Here is a 13,950-nt window from a genome sequence, read left to right as displayed (position 1 = left end):
GTTGGGTCGTCTTTTTTTTTTTCCATCTAGCCACTCTGTATCTTTTAATTGGAGAATGAAATCCATTTATTTTTAGAGTAAATATTGATACGTTAGCACTTCGTAATGCCATCTTATTAACTGCTTTCTATTTTGTAGTTCCAAAATATTTTGTTCTTTTTTCTCACCTGCTGCCTACCTTGGCGAAATGGTGATTTTCTATGGCAGCGTGCTCTGATTTCCTTCTCTTTGTTTTTTGTGAATCTACTATAGTTTTTTTTTTTTGTTTTTTTTTTGCTTTGTAGTTCCTATGAGACTTAAATAAAAGGTCTTACAGATATAATAGTCCATCTTATGCTGATAGCAACTTAACTTAGATGGCATACAGAAACTCTACCCTTTTAGCTCTTTTTTTATGTTTTTAATGTCAAAATTTGCCTCTTTTTACATTTTGTATTTAAGTGAGTATAGTAGCTCTAATTGATTCTAATACTCTTTTGCTTTGACTTTTGTAATGTAGTTAAGTGATTAACACACTATCATGTTGCAGAATTGAAGTTTTCTGAATCTGATTACACATTTACCTTTACCAGTGAGTTGTATAACTTAGTATGTTTTCATGGTACTAATTAGCATCTTTTCATTTTCAGTTTGAAGAACTCCTTTCAGCATTTCTTATGAGGTAGTTTTAATGGTGATGAACTGCCTTAGTTTTTGTTTGCCTGAGAAAATCTCGATTTCTCCATTTCTAAAGGACAGTTTAGCCAGCTTGTGTATTCTTGGTTAGCAGCTTTTTTTTTCAGCACTTTGGTTGTTTTTTTAACTGTTTATTTATTGAGAGAGAGAGAGAGAGCACAAGCAGGGGAGGGGCAGAGAGAGAGCGCGAGAGAGAATCCCAAGCCTACTGCATGCTCACCATGGAGCCCGACACGGGGCTCAGTCGCACGAACCATGGGGATCATGACCTGAGCCAAAATCAAGAGTCCGGGGCTTAAGGGACTGAGCCACCCAGGCGCTCCTATTTTGGCATAATTCTTAAATTTGTATATCTTCTCTTCACCTTATAACAAACAGAGCAAGCTGGCTTTGGTAACCTTTCTTTTCTTTTCCTGAAGGTGGTGCTACAGCTGAAGCTTGTGTTTCCTCCCTTGCGTCAAGCTCTGGCTCGTTTTCTGCACATCCTCTCTTTGTCTGTTTAGCTGCCTCTTGCTTCCATCCTGGGAAGTGCACACAGAATGCCAGTCACGGAGTGGGAGGAAGTGTGAGTTTGGTACTTAGGGCCAGCTCGGGGAATCCCCAGGTGAGGTTTCCCTAGCTCTTGGCCAGGCTTCCTGCTGGAGCCTCGAAGGCAATTGGCAAGAATCAGCGTCACTTTAAGATCAGTGTCTCTGATAGTCTCATCTCCCTCTCTCCCAATCTCCCTTCTCGGACTCACAGAATTCATACGTTTATGCTCTGGGTTGTGTGGGAGAGAAGGCCTTCTCTAGCAGTGTCCTGCACAAATTGGGTAAGCCAGGCGCTCACTTGGTCTCCCTTTTTTTCTCATGGGAGGAATACCAGCTTTCTTTTTTTCTCTAAAGTGTGCCACCTTCTGGGAGGAATAATGCTTGCAAAGTTCCTCCCACCCACTCCAAGGCATCCAAACTCCTCTGGGTTGTTTTTTGTTTTTTCGCGCTGGAACTTTTCCTCCATAAACCTGCCCAAGTCTGAGAGAGACTGCCCAAGTCTGTGTTTTCCAGGCACCACGAGCAAAAGGGATTGGATCTGGTTCACAGGATCCTGCTGGTTCCACTGGGGTCTATCTCTATTATCCAGTACACAGGTGAGTAAGGCTTCCCCTAAATCCCTTGGCATATGGTGCTAGATAACGCAGGCTCCCACGGAAGCACTTTCGTTCCTGGATAGATGCCCAATTTTAGATGTTGAGAGAGGGCAAATGAGGAATGTCTTACGCTGCTATGATGTTGCTCCGTAACTTCTATGATTTAAATTGATTTTCTTAATTTCATATTTGTTGGCTGACCAAATGTCCATCACACGAATTTCTACCTTTGCCAGAAGAAGAATTTAGCCACATTTACAATATATATTCTCTATCTATCTATCTATCTATCTATCTATATATTTAGGTCACGATAATTTCAATTGTAGCTCAGCCTTAGTACTTACTTCATCATACGTAGTGTTGATATTAGTTATACAGCACCCACTTTAAACTTCATATTAAATACAGTCATTAACCCCAGTGAACAATTCGCACTTCTAGTCATTTCATACGACGTCTTTATCCTTTCTGAGATCCTTAGTTGTAATCATCCGCTAGTTGGCTGGGCTTATTCATCGAGTTGTTTATTTTTGGAACGATATATGCTATATTTATCATATTCAGTAAGTTCTTAATGTTAAGTTTTGGTTTTAATTTGCATGACAACTCAATGGATATAAGAACTTGCCTCTTTCGCTGTTTTTCTCAGACAGTGTAGACCTTGTTCTTCTATTTCCCCGCCATTGATGGGCCTGCGGCAAAGTCTAGGGTGGGGTTCACATTCTGCACTGTAAGCAACAGACTTTTTCTTTGTACCGAAAAATCAGAAACTTTACCCAGACTGCTTTATTCATTTATTCAATGCTCAGATTTAGTTGTCTCCTTATTTCAATGAAGTTTTCTTCTCCTAATGCTTAGCCATTTTCCATTGTGGGCTGGTCTTCGGGAACACCGATTTTATGCATGTCAGAACTGCTCACTCTTTCTTAACAACCATTTTCTCATTGCTTTGACTTGGTTCACAGAGTCACTTTGACATCATGATATCTCTAACGTAGTTTTCCTTTATGAGATATCAGAAGGCATTCTCATCTTTCTGATAAAAATATCAGAGGTATTTTTCACCTCCCTTTTCTGTGCTGACTGCCTCCAGCTCGTGTTTCGTCTCTCTGTTATGTCTTTGCCCTTTCCGTTTTACCTGTGAGAGGAGTTCTTTTTCCAGCATGAGTCGTCCATAATTTCTTCAAGTATGAGAAAGTATTTCTATGCAATTACCTAATTTCTTCCGAAACATGGATTCTCATACAAAGTGTTCACCTGCGTTTCTATGCTAAGTTTAGTGGGGGTAGCAATAAGACAAGGTGAAGAGGGTGTCTATGCAGGGATCCCGTGGAACTTCTTTCTGGACATTGTTCGTGTTGTATGGGGCAGCTTTGCAAGCCAGTCATTTGTTCAAAGATAGTTTTGGAAGGGATGGGTATAATAATACAGATGATCCGGAAATTTCCAACTTTATACCAGGGATGGTATGAAACCATCGAAAGATTTTAGTAAAGAGGGAAATCATATAGACACACATTAAGAACAGTGCAAGCAGAATTTGTGTGCGATAGAGAAGGAAGAAACATAGAAATAAATATGACACCATTTTGAAACAACTGATAGGGGGAAAAAAATCCATTGTTTGTCTGTAAATATCTATGGAGAGCTCTTAACATCAGCTCATTTTCCAAACTTTTCAACCACCCCCCCCCCCGCCATTTTCTGATGGTATTCAAATGGTCTTCACCTCCAGAACCCTGAGTGAATTCTTTTATTTTATTCCAACTAGTTATTTCATTGAGATATAGTGGACATACCCAGGTGATTTCTTTAACACTTAATGTCTCATTTATGAGAAAAGTATTTTAAGTATTAATAATAATACTATTCGAATTTGGAAACTTTGGCAGTCCATAACCTACATTTAATCCTCTCCTAACCCACTTCACATTTTCTATTTCTTGACTCCTCCTTGATGGGTTTTTTTTGGTTTCGTTGTTGTTTAACAAATCACCTCCAAAAGTTAGCCTCTTAAAACAACAAACATTGATTGTATTGCAGTCTTTCTAGATCAAGAATCTGAGTGTCCCTCTGTGAGATGCTCTGCCTGAGAGTTTCCCAGGATGTTGGACAGGGCGACAGGCATGTCAAGGTTCAACTGGAGGACGTTCTGTTTCCAACCTCATTCACATGGCTGCTAGCTGGCTTCCGATCTTCAATGCCTTTTGGCTGTAGATATCAGTTGTTTGACATGTGGATCTCTCCATAGGGTCCTAGGAATAAAGAGGAAGAAAGTTTATGGCACACAGAATTCAGTTTTTTGTAGCCTAATGTCAAAAGTGACATTCCATCATTTTGTTGTATTCTATGCATTAGAAGTTAGTTACCAGGTCCAGCCCGTGCTCCTACGTGCAAAATACATTCACCCTCCCAAAAGCCCCAAACATCTAATCCCACTAAAACATCAGCTCCTAGTGTGGAATCTTACCAGATAATTCAGGTTCATAGGTGGATGTTTCTTTGGACATAGTTCTTTAAGTACAGTTTCTCTAGGTATACAGATCTGAGAAATTAAGGAGACAAGCTTCCCATAAACAAAATGTACACTGTCATACGAATGAGGAGAAATGGATTTTTGTCCACACTGTTTATCTTTGGGTCTTTAAGGTCTCAAAAATTTTAAGATCCTTGACCTCTTGCCAACTGTTTTCCAGAAAGGTTGTGTCAATTAAATTCCATGCTGATTAAGCATAACAGTGCCACTTCTCATTCTTAACATCCCCAAGAACTTTCCTTTCTAATATTTGCCAGTTTAATAGGTGAAAATGGTACTCACTTATTTGGTACTTTAGTCATTTTGTTGTCATAGGGATCATTCATTCATACTTTTAGCTTGAATGTACCTTAGTAGAGTGTAAAGTAGTTCAGACCACAGAACTGTGCCTGACTTAGGTTTCACTTAGTAGTTGCAACATACTAGGTCTTTCAACTGTCAGTTTGTATAAACCCTAGAATCACATTGCGAGGATTCACGCCTTCCCTTTCCTGTTTACTTATTTTGTCGCCTTGGACAAGATATAGTAATCTTTTCAGACCTATTTCTTAGTACGATGAGGAGATTTCTTAGTACAACCAGTACAATCGGGAGATAAGGGTGCTTTGTGGAGACTGAGACCACATGTGTAATGGGTTTAAGAAAGTTTCTGGGGGGCGCCTGGGTGGCTCGGTCGGTTGAGCATCCGACTTCGGCTCAGGTCGCGATCTCACAGTTCATGGGTTCGAGCCCCGCGTCCGGCTCTGTGCTGACGGCTTGGAGCCTGGAGCCTGCTTCGGATTCTGTGTCTCCCTCTCTCTCTGCCCCTTCCCTGCTCATGCTCTGTCTCTCTCTGTCTCTCAAAAATGAATAAACATTAAAAAAAATTAAAAAAAAAAGAAAGTTTCTGGCTGGTGGTAGGCTCACTCCTCTGTTGGCCTAATATATGTTGCCTATGCTAAGTTACAGTCTCTACAAAAATAAACACACACACACACACACACACACACACACACACACACAAGTTATCCATAAAAGTATATATAACATCCTTTGGTCATTCAAAAAAAGTCATGGAAAAGGGTGTTATTGTTGTCTTTTAAGTAATTTGTGAAGTAGGGAGGAAAGTCATTGTGTATATCGGATTTTTAATCGGCAAAGGTTCCTTTGCAGTTTTGCACAGGAAGCACTAAACTTTATCACAGGGTGTAGCCCTGATCTGCACAGTCAACAACACAGTTATTGGTGCATCAAATTAACTAATGTGGATTTAGCCACTTGGCAGGTAGCTTTAACTTTCTTACTTCGGTATACAACTATGCAAAACCCAGGTAAAAGGAGGGATGCAGATTGCTTCCCTAACAAAGATTTCAGAGTCTGTTTCAGACTTCGTTAAAGCCCAAGAAGTTTTTCTCTTTAAAACTATACTTCTTTCTGAGCCTGGCAATGGGGAAAGAGGGAAAGAGCAACTGAATGGTTTTGAAGGTGACGGAGACAGACCTGGGAAGCGACTTTCTCACTGGGTGAGGAGTTTACAAGGAAAGTGAGTTAAGGGAGGAGGGATGGTTGGTGGTTATGGGTACTCCGCCCCTGCCTCTGGGCTATCTGGGGAAATTTACTTCAAGAGTATGTGGAAGAAATTAGAGGTTTATGGAATGGCATTCGTGGTGTTAAGAACAAAACAACAGGTCCAAAATGGAGTCACTTGTGTTAAGCTCCACATTACCGAAAAGACTTAATTATAATTTCAGCTTTCCCGGAAATGGCATCTTAAGCCAGGCAATCAGAAATCGCCTGATCAGTGCTAGCGAGGTTATTTGCCCGATAGACCCCTGCGATCCCCTAAAGGAAGGTAACTTTGTGAAGATCGACCTAACTTTTTTTCCTAATACAACTTCCTCGATGCTACCCCCTTCTTTTATCTTGTAGAGTCTTTCATTTTGTAAAACTCTTCAAAGCTTCCTTCCGTCTGCTAGACTGGATGCTGCTGACTCGAATCCATTTTTGTTCAAATAAACCCTCAGCATTTTAAATATGTTTCAGTTTACCTTTCAACAATGGGGTGATATCTCCAGGGAGCCGGTCATAGGAGGAGGTCGGAGTTTTAGAGGTCAGGGTATGTCCACTTAGCAACCTACGTCCACATAGTAACAGATGAAAATAAGTTCCCATATGCCAACTTTCCCCTCCCTTCCCATTTTCCCCTCTTACTGACATCTTGCATTAGCGTGGTGCATTTGTTGCCAAAAAAATCCATACTTTCCATTAAGGCTGTCTCTGTTTATATATTCTCTATGTTTTGACAAATCTGTAAGAACATGTCCAGCATTACAGTATCAGACAGAATAGTTTCACTGCCCTGAAAATCCCGTGGGCTCTGCCTCTTTATCCCTCCCTTCTCTTACCCCTCAGCCTTGTGAATCACAGATCTTTTCACTGTCTCCATAGTTCTGCCTTTTCCAGGATGCCAAATTGTTGGGGTTTTATAGTATGTAGCCTTGTCAGATCGTCTTCTTTCACTTAGCAACATGCATTACAGTTTCTTTTAGGTCTTTTCTTGACTCAAGGACCACCCCCCCCCCCGCCCCCTTTCTTCTTTAAGTCCCTAGATAATATGCCATTGTTTGGATGTTCCACACTGCTTATCCATCCATCTATTGACAGACATGGTGGCTGTGGGGACAGACAGACAAACAAGCTGCTACAAAGCTTGGGCAGGGGCGCCTGGGTGGCTCAGTCGGTTAAGCGTCTGACTTCAGCTCAGATCATGATCTCACACTCCGTGAGTTCGAGCCCCACGTCGGGCTCTGTGCTGACAGCTCAGAGCCTGGAGCCCGCTTCTGATTCTGTGTCTCCCTCTCTCTCTGCTCCTCCCCTGTTCATGCTCTGTCTCTCTCTGTCTCAAAAATAAATAAAACGTTAAAAAAAAAAATTTCAAACAAGCTTGGGCAGGTATTTTGTGGACATCGGTTTTCAACTCCATTTTCAGCTCATTTGTGAAATGCCCAGAGAATGAAACTCATTTGTGAAATGCTGAGGTCTGGATCCTAAGATAAGCATATTTAGTTTCTTAAGAAACTGCTGCCTTTCACAGTCGAGTGCTTTGTTATTATCATCACCTGCTGAACCTTCTAAAATGTATCAGAAATTAAAACAGTCCACGGAGGGGAAAAATGTTGAAACTAAGACCGATTTCCTCAGTTACTGTCTTGTTTTAATAGAAACACGTGTCATTGTTGCTCCAACTGGACAAATCTCACTGTGGACCATCGTGGGCTTTTAAATCTAATCCCCCCCCCCAAGAAAATCCAAGAGAGCGTGAGGGGGACAGACTTAACCCAAAGAGGCAGAGCCCTGTCGCCATCTTTGCTAGGCCAGGCCACACCCACGATGTAGAGTCCGGAGCAGACTTTTCCCCTGCAGTGAGTGGCCCAGCAGGGCATGGCAGGGGCCCTGGGAGGAGCTCCGTCCCCACTCAGGACAAGGGTAAAGGCGTCCCCACAGTTGTCCACCAGGACCCCAAACAGCAGGCCGAGCGGCCCAGCTGAGTGTGGCAAGGAGCCAGGAACCGCTTTGGCTTCCTGTTTACAGGCTTGCGCGGCTCCCTTCCTTCCTCTTTGTCTATTTCAAAACTCGTGGCAGCGAATAGAAACACAAGGAGGTGAAACTGAGAGTAAGAACCGGACCAGGTGGCGGTCAGGCCCCGTTCGTGGTTTGGGCGGCTTCCGGCGCCACCTGGCACGGCCCTGGACAGGCCTGTGCGGCCTAGAAGCTGGGGCGGGGAGCGCAGGGCTTCTGCAGACGCCAAGGCAAGGCCTGCCGAGGTGGGCAGCCCTAAGACTCCTCCGTCCCCACTTTTCCTCTTTCTCCGGAGTTCCCAGATTGTGAAGGAGGAACCAGCGCCGGGAGCCAAAAAAAGGCGGAAGAAGAAAAGGCCACCCGGGTTTCGCCCAGGGTGTGACCTCCGAGGGCCTTCCTAGCCTGGTGAACATGCCCTGGCCAGGCCACTTGAAAAAATCTGACCTAAGACCCCCACCCCAGACGTCCTGAGCCCCTGACCTATTCTGTTCATCACAGTTTGCAGAACTTAGGGGCGGGGGGGCGAGTAACGGAGTCCCTGGGACAGACCCCCATGGGCTGAGGCATAAGGACTTTTGGAAAGGCCGCAGGGGGAAACAAGTATTTAGTGTTCCAGTTCAGGGTCCCTGCGCTTCTTATTTCTCAATATCGTCCTCCCCCCGCTCGTCCCCAACTCCTTGGCCTTCTTGGGTGGAAAATCTGTGAAAGCTGCTCCTCTCAAGAAGCGTTGGTATTTTAAGTGGAAGGTAGAGATGCACTTGGAACTGGTCCCTGTCTCCTTTTCCACGAACACAAACACCCTAACTTTTGGGGGGAGACTTGTTTTTAAAGTGGGTCTTGGGGCGCCTGGGTGGCTCAGTCGGTTAAGCGTCCGACTTCGGCTCAGGTCATGATCTCACGGTCCGTGAGTTCGAGCCCCGCGTCGGGCTCTGTGCTGACAGCTCGGAGCCTGGAGCCTCTTTCAGATTCTGTGTCTCCCTCTCTCTCTGACCCTCCCCCGTTCATGCTCTGTCTCTCTCTGTCTCAAAAATAAATAGACATTAAAAAAATAAAAATAAATAAATAAAGTGGGTCCGGGTATGTCCTCAAGCCCCTCATGGCAGAGCAGGGGTGTGTTAAAAAAAAAAAAAAAGGTTCCTTTATGAGGCAGCTTATCTGTGCCACTGTTTTCCTAACGTATTGCTCTTGGCTTTGCCATGGTTTTCAGGGTAGGAGATAATCATCACCTTTTGAGATATCCTTCTCTTGACTAGACACCACCCACCTTGCCTGGCTCATTCTGGAAAATCTGTCCAGACCTCTTTTGTAGATGTCAAAGGTGCTTGCCCCCCTCCTCCCCCCCCCTTCAGAGTATGCAAAACTTTTCCTTTCTCAAGCCACAACAGTAAACATTCTACAAATATTTGGTGATTGGATAAGAAATGACCAGTTGCAACTTGCTTTTAAATCCTTTTTAGCGACTCTGTGCCTTTTGATTGGAGAATTAAAGTAATTACTGACAAGTAAGGGCTTGCTAACACCATCCTGCTGTTTTCTGACTGTTTTTGGAGTTCTGTGTTCCTTCCTTTGTCTTTCGTTGGCTTTCTTTGTAGGTGCTTGATTTTCTCTAGGGGTATGTGGTGGATTTGGTCTGTTTATGCCTGATGAATTTACCGTGGGTTTGGGTCTGTGGTTACCATGAGGGTTACATAACATGTGTTGCAGATAAAACAGAGCGATTTATGCTGAAAACTTGGCTCGCTCACGAAAACTTTACCCTTTTACTTACCCCTCAATGATTTGTGTTCTCAGTGTCATAATTTATTTCTTTTTATGATGTGGGTCCATGAAAACAGTCTCGTAACTATAGTTATTTCTTAACAGTTTTGCCCATTAAGCCTTTATGCTAAAGCCATGGTTACATAGCACCATACTCCAGTATTTGAATATTCTGAACTTGACTATGTATATTCACTGTATATGTCTTTACCAGGATGTTTTACAATTTCATGTTTTCTTGTTACTAATTAGCATCCTTTTGTTTCATCCAGAGGAACTCTTTTTTCAGCATTTCTTGTGAGGTAGGTCCAGTGGTGATGAATACCCCCAGTTTATGATGGTTTGGGAAAGTCTATATCTCTCCTTCATTCCTGAAAGACAAATTTGCCCTGTAAAGTAATTTTGGTTTGCAGTTTTTTTCTTTTGCACTTTATTTATTTCTTTTTTTTCAACGTTTATTCATTTTTGGGACAGAGAGAGACAGAGCATGAACGGGGGAGGGGCAGAGAGAGAGGGAGACACAGAATGTGAAACAGGCTCCAGGCTCTGAGCCATCAGCCCAGAGCCTGACGCGGGGCTCGAACTCACAGACCGCGAGATCGTGACCTGGCTGAAGTCGGACGCTTAACCGACTGCGCCACCCAGGCGCCCCTCTTTTGCACTTTAAATATGTCATCGCAGTCTCTCCTGGCTCGCAAGGTGTTTGCTGAGAAATCTAATAACGTTACGGGGGTTACTTTATTTGTGAAAAACTCATTTTCTCTTGCTCCTTTAAAGATATCTTTGTGATTTTATACCGTTTTGTTATTTTGTGGTTTGGAGAAGATTGCTTTAGGTTGAAAGTGTGGGGTGACTTAATAGCTTCGTGAACTTGGTTATCTAAATTCCTCCCCATATTTGGGAAGTTCTCAGATGTTCTTTCTTTAAACAAACTTTCTGGGGTGCCTGGGTGGCACAGTCGGTTAAGCGTCCGACTTCGGCTCAGGTCATGATCTCACGGTCCGTGAGTTCGAGCCCTGTGTCGGGCTCTGTGCTGACAGCTCGGAGCCTGGAGCCTGTTTCAGATTCTGTGTCTCCCTCTCTCTCTGACCCTCCCCTGTTCATGCTCTGTCTCTGTGTCTCAAAAATAAATAAACATTAAAAAAAATTTTTAAAAATAAACAAACTTTCTGTTCCTTTTGCCCACTCTTCTCCTTTGGAGGGTCCGGCAATGCACAGATTATTTCTTTGCATGATGTCCTATAATTCATATAGGCTTTCTTCACTCTTTTTTTTAATTATTTTTCATTTTGCTTCTCTGGCCATATGATTTTAATAGACCTGTATTGTAGTTCACTACTCCTGCTTGTTGCAGTCTCCTGTTGAAGCTCTCTTTGAGTTCTTTAGTGCAGGCATTGTAGTCTTGGACTCTAGGATTTCTGCTTGACTTATTATAATGTTTTCTGTTCCTTTGTTGAACATCTCGTTTTGTCTATGCACTGTTTTTTGAATTTTCTTTAGTTGTCTATCTGTGTTTTCTTAGAGTTCACTGGATTTCTTTAGGAGGATTCTTCTGAATTCCTTGTCAGACAGTCCATAGATCTCCATTTCTTTAGGGTCCATCATTGAAATTTTATCACTTGCCTTTGGAGATGGTGTCATGTTTCCTTGCTTATTCATGATTACTGTGGCCTTGTATTGGTGTCTGTACATTTGAGGATATAGGCACCTCTCCAGTCTTCACAAACTAGTGTTGGAAGGCCAGCCTTTCACTACTCAGCTTGTCCAGAGATTCGGGTGGGCAGTCTAGTGTTATCCAGGGGTGGGCTTGCTATTGGAGTCCTTGGGTGACCTGATGCTGAAAATGGTTGTATGTCTGGACCAGCTGTATTCACCCTGATGTTGAGCCCTAGTGGGACCTTGGGTTCATAGGTGTTGCTCCCATGGAGCTAGGGTTTGTGGGTACTGATTGGGAGCCTGAGTTCATAGGAGTCACCCAGAGCCATGGGAGCCAGCTGGAGCTACCTGGGGCCATAGGAGCCTGGTAGGTGATGGAGTGGATCAGGGGCCCGAACTCATGAGAACAGTGAAAGATACCTGGAGTTATGGGGGCTCCCTGTGGCCACTGAGCCACTTAGGGGCTACTGGAGCTAGCTGGCATAAAGGTGGGCCAGGAGCCTGATTTCCCAGGGGCCCTCTGTGAGGCCGGGGCCAGTGAAGCTGCCTAGAGCGTGTAGCCTGCCTGGGGTCACTGGAACTGGAAGGTTCCTGAGTGAACCAGGGTCTGTTCTCATGGGAGCGTTGTAGAACCTGGTGCCATGGGAGCTGCCTAGGGCCACGGGTGCTTCCCTGCCTGAGTCAAGGATTCCACGTGGGGCTGCTGGAGCCACATGGGGCTGCTGGGGCTGCCAGATTCCCGGATGCAATGAAGGCCTGGATTCTTGGGAGCCTGCAGGGAACCCTGCCTTGGCAGCTGCCTGGAGCCGTGGATGGTGTCTGAGACCTCTGGATCAGGCAGGCGCTGGATGAGCTGGTTTCATGATTCGTGGGAGCCTGCAGGGGAGTCACAGGAGTGGCTTTGGGGCCACTGGAGACAGCAGGTGCCTGGATGAAATGACGCCTGGGTTTCCGGGACCCTGCCCGGATCCTGGTCACTGGAGCTGGCTGGCACTGGTGGGGAGGAGGCCCTAGGTTAGTGAGAGCCTGCAGGGAGCCACTTAGACCTTCTGTGACTCAAGCTGCCATGGTTCAGTTTGAAACCCTGGAAGAACTGGTAAAAAATGTTTTTGGATCATGCTGTTTGTTGAATACTTCGCCCTCTGAGAGGGGTAGACTGCATAGGATTAAAGCTGAAGGATAAGGAAGAACCCTATTCCAGCAGACTTGGGGGCCTGGGTGCATATTAGTACCTAACATTTATTGTGTTCTCTTCCTGGAACCCTGTGAGATATTTTAGATCAACTCTTTCATGTAATCTGCATAATTAGCCTACAAGACTAGCTCTGTCGCTCCCACTGTATGAAGAAGTATGGTGATCCTATAGTTTGTCATCTAAATATCATCTTAATCATCTTCATTTAAGAAGTGAAAATGACCAGAGGGTTCTGTAGCACAACAGGCATAAACTGGGACTTCCCTGAGCTGGGGTTTTTGGTCAGTTTCACAAAAGTAAGCTGGAATCAGAGACATTGAATGAGTTAAGCTCGAAATTGGGAAGTCAAACCCCAAAGTCCGTGCTTCTCCTTATTACCATGCTACCACCCAGAAAGAGAGAAGGCTGTAGAGAAGAGAGGCCCAAGAGCAATGTGACAGAAAGATAACACACGTACTTACTTCCTGTAAGTAGAATTTCCTTTTAGAATAGAATTTCCTGTAAAGATAAAAAGCCCTTCTGACCTTCAGATAGGCCTTAGCAGAGAATCATCCCATCACACTTGGAAATGTACAGACAACACTGAATATAGTGTCTGGTATATTTTGAGCTTTCTTTTCTTTCTACTGGGATTATGTATGGCTCACGCATGGGCATTGTATTTATGGGAAAAATTTAACCTCATGGAACACGTATTGCACAATGGGATAAGATATATAAATTCTTTTTGCGCTCTTCCATTTATTAAATTATTTTGATAACCAATGAGAAAAATTACCAACTGGCCTGCGACTGGCCTTTAAAAAGTGTTAACACATTCAAAATTCTCTCATTGTCCATTACAATTATATAGGAGAATTCGAAAAGTGCTGAAACTCTTTACTTTGTTCTCTGTATGTTAAAAACTTAGAAACACTGAAAAGTGCTTTTTGCACTTTAATTCTTGGTGTTTATGTCTTAAATTACAGGGTGCTACATAAATATTATACCTATAAACCAATAGCACTCTTTATTTTACCCTTTCTTGGCTTTAAAATTCTGCTTTTATCCCAGATTAAATCACAAAGAATTAATTTCTCGAACGCTTTAAGCACTCAGCACCCAATGTCAAGGCTGTTTCTATACTATTGAGTTTTAAATTTTTTTTTTTCAACGTTTATTTATTTTTGGGACAGAGAGAGAGCATGAACGGGCGAGGGGCAGAGAGAGAGGGAGACACAGAATCGGAAACAGGCTCCAGGCTCTGAGCCATCAGCCCAGAGCCTGACGCGGGGCTCGAACTCCCGGACCGCGAGATCGTGACCTGGCTGAAGTCGGACGCTTAACCGACTGCGCCACCCAGGTGCCCCTTTTAAATTTTTTTTAACGTTTATTTATTTTTGGGACAGAGAGAGATAGAGCATGAACGGGGGAGGGGCAGAGAGAGAGGGAGACACAGAATCG

At 43.7% G+C, this 13,950-nt stretch overlaps 2 long non-coding RNA genes across 3 annotated transcripts in view; one reads left to right on the top strand and one right to left on the bottom strand.

Moving 5' to 3' along the window:
- The first annotated feature begins 1,197 nt into the window (after positions 1–1,197).
- LOC121038974 (uncharacterized) overlaps positions 1,198–13,950 on the top strand; it is a 21,008-nt gene continuing 8,255 nt past the window's right edge. Inside the window, exon 1 of the long non-coding RNA XR_005794589.1 lies at positions 1,198–1,801. This is a non-coding gene — a long non-coding RNA (uncharacterized LOC121038974). The remainder of the gene's footprint in view (positions 1,802–13,950) is intronic.
- On the bottom strand, positions 3,182–4,993 carry LOC121038976 (uncharacterized). 2 transcript variants are annotated; one of them, XR_005794592.1, is made up of 3 exons: positions 4,623–4,993; positions 4,275–4,349; positions 3,182–4,059 (listed from the first exon to the last, which is right to left on the bottom strand). It is a non-coding gene; the product is annotated as an uncharacterized LOC121038976 (long non-coding RNA). The 2 variants fall into 2 exon arrangements; XR_005794591.1 differs by lacking the exon at positions 4,275–4,349.

Source organism: Herpailurus yagouaroundi, unplaced genomic scaffold (genome assembly GCF_014898765.1).
Source record: "Herpailurus yagouaroundi ecotype Mexico unplaced genomic scaffold, PumYag 166, whole genome shotgun sequence".
NCBI classification, from domain to species: domain Eukaryota; kingdom Metazoa; phylum Chordata; class Mammalia; order Carnivora; family Felidae; genus Herpailurus; species Herpailurus yagouaroundi.
Note: the sequence above shows the minus strand (reverse complement) of the source record. Positions and strands in the feature narration are given on the sequence as shown.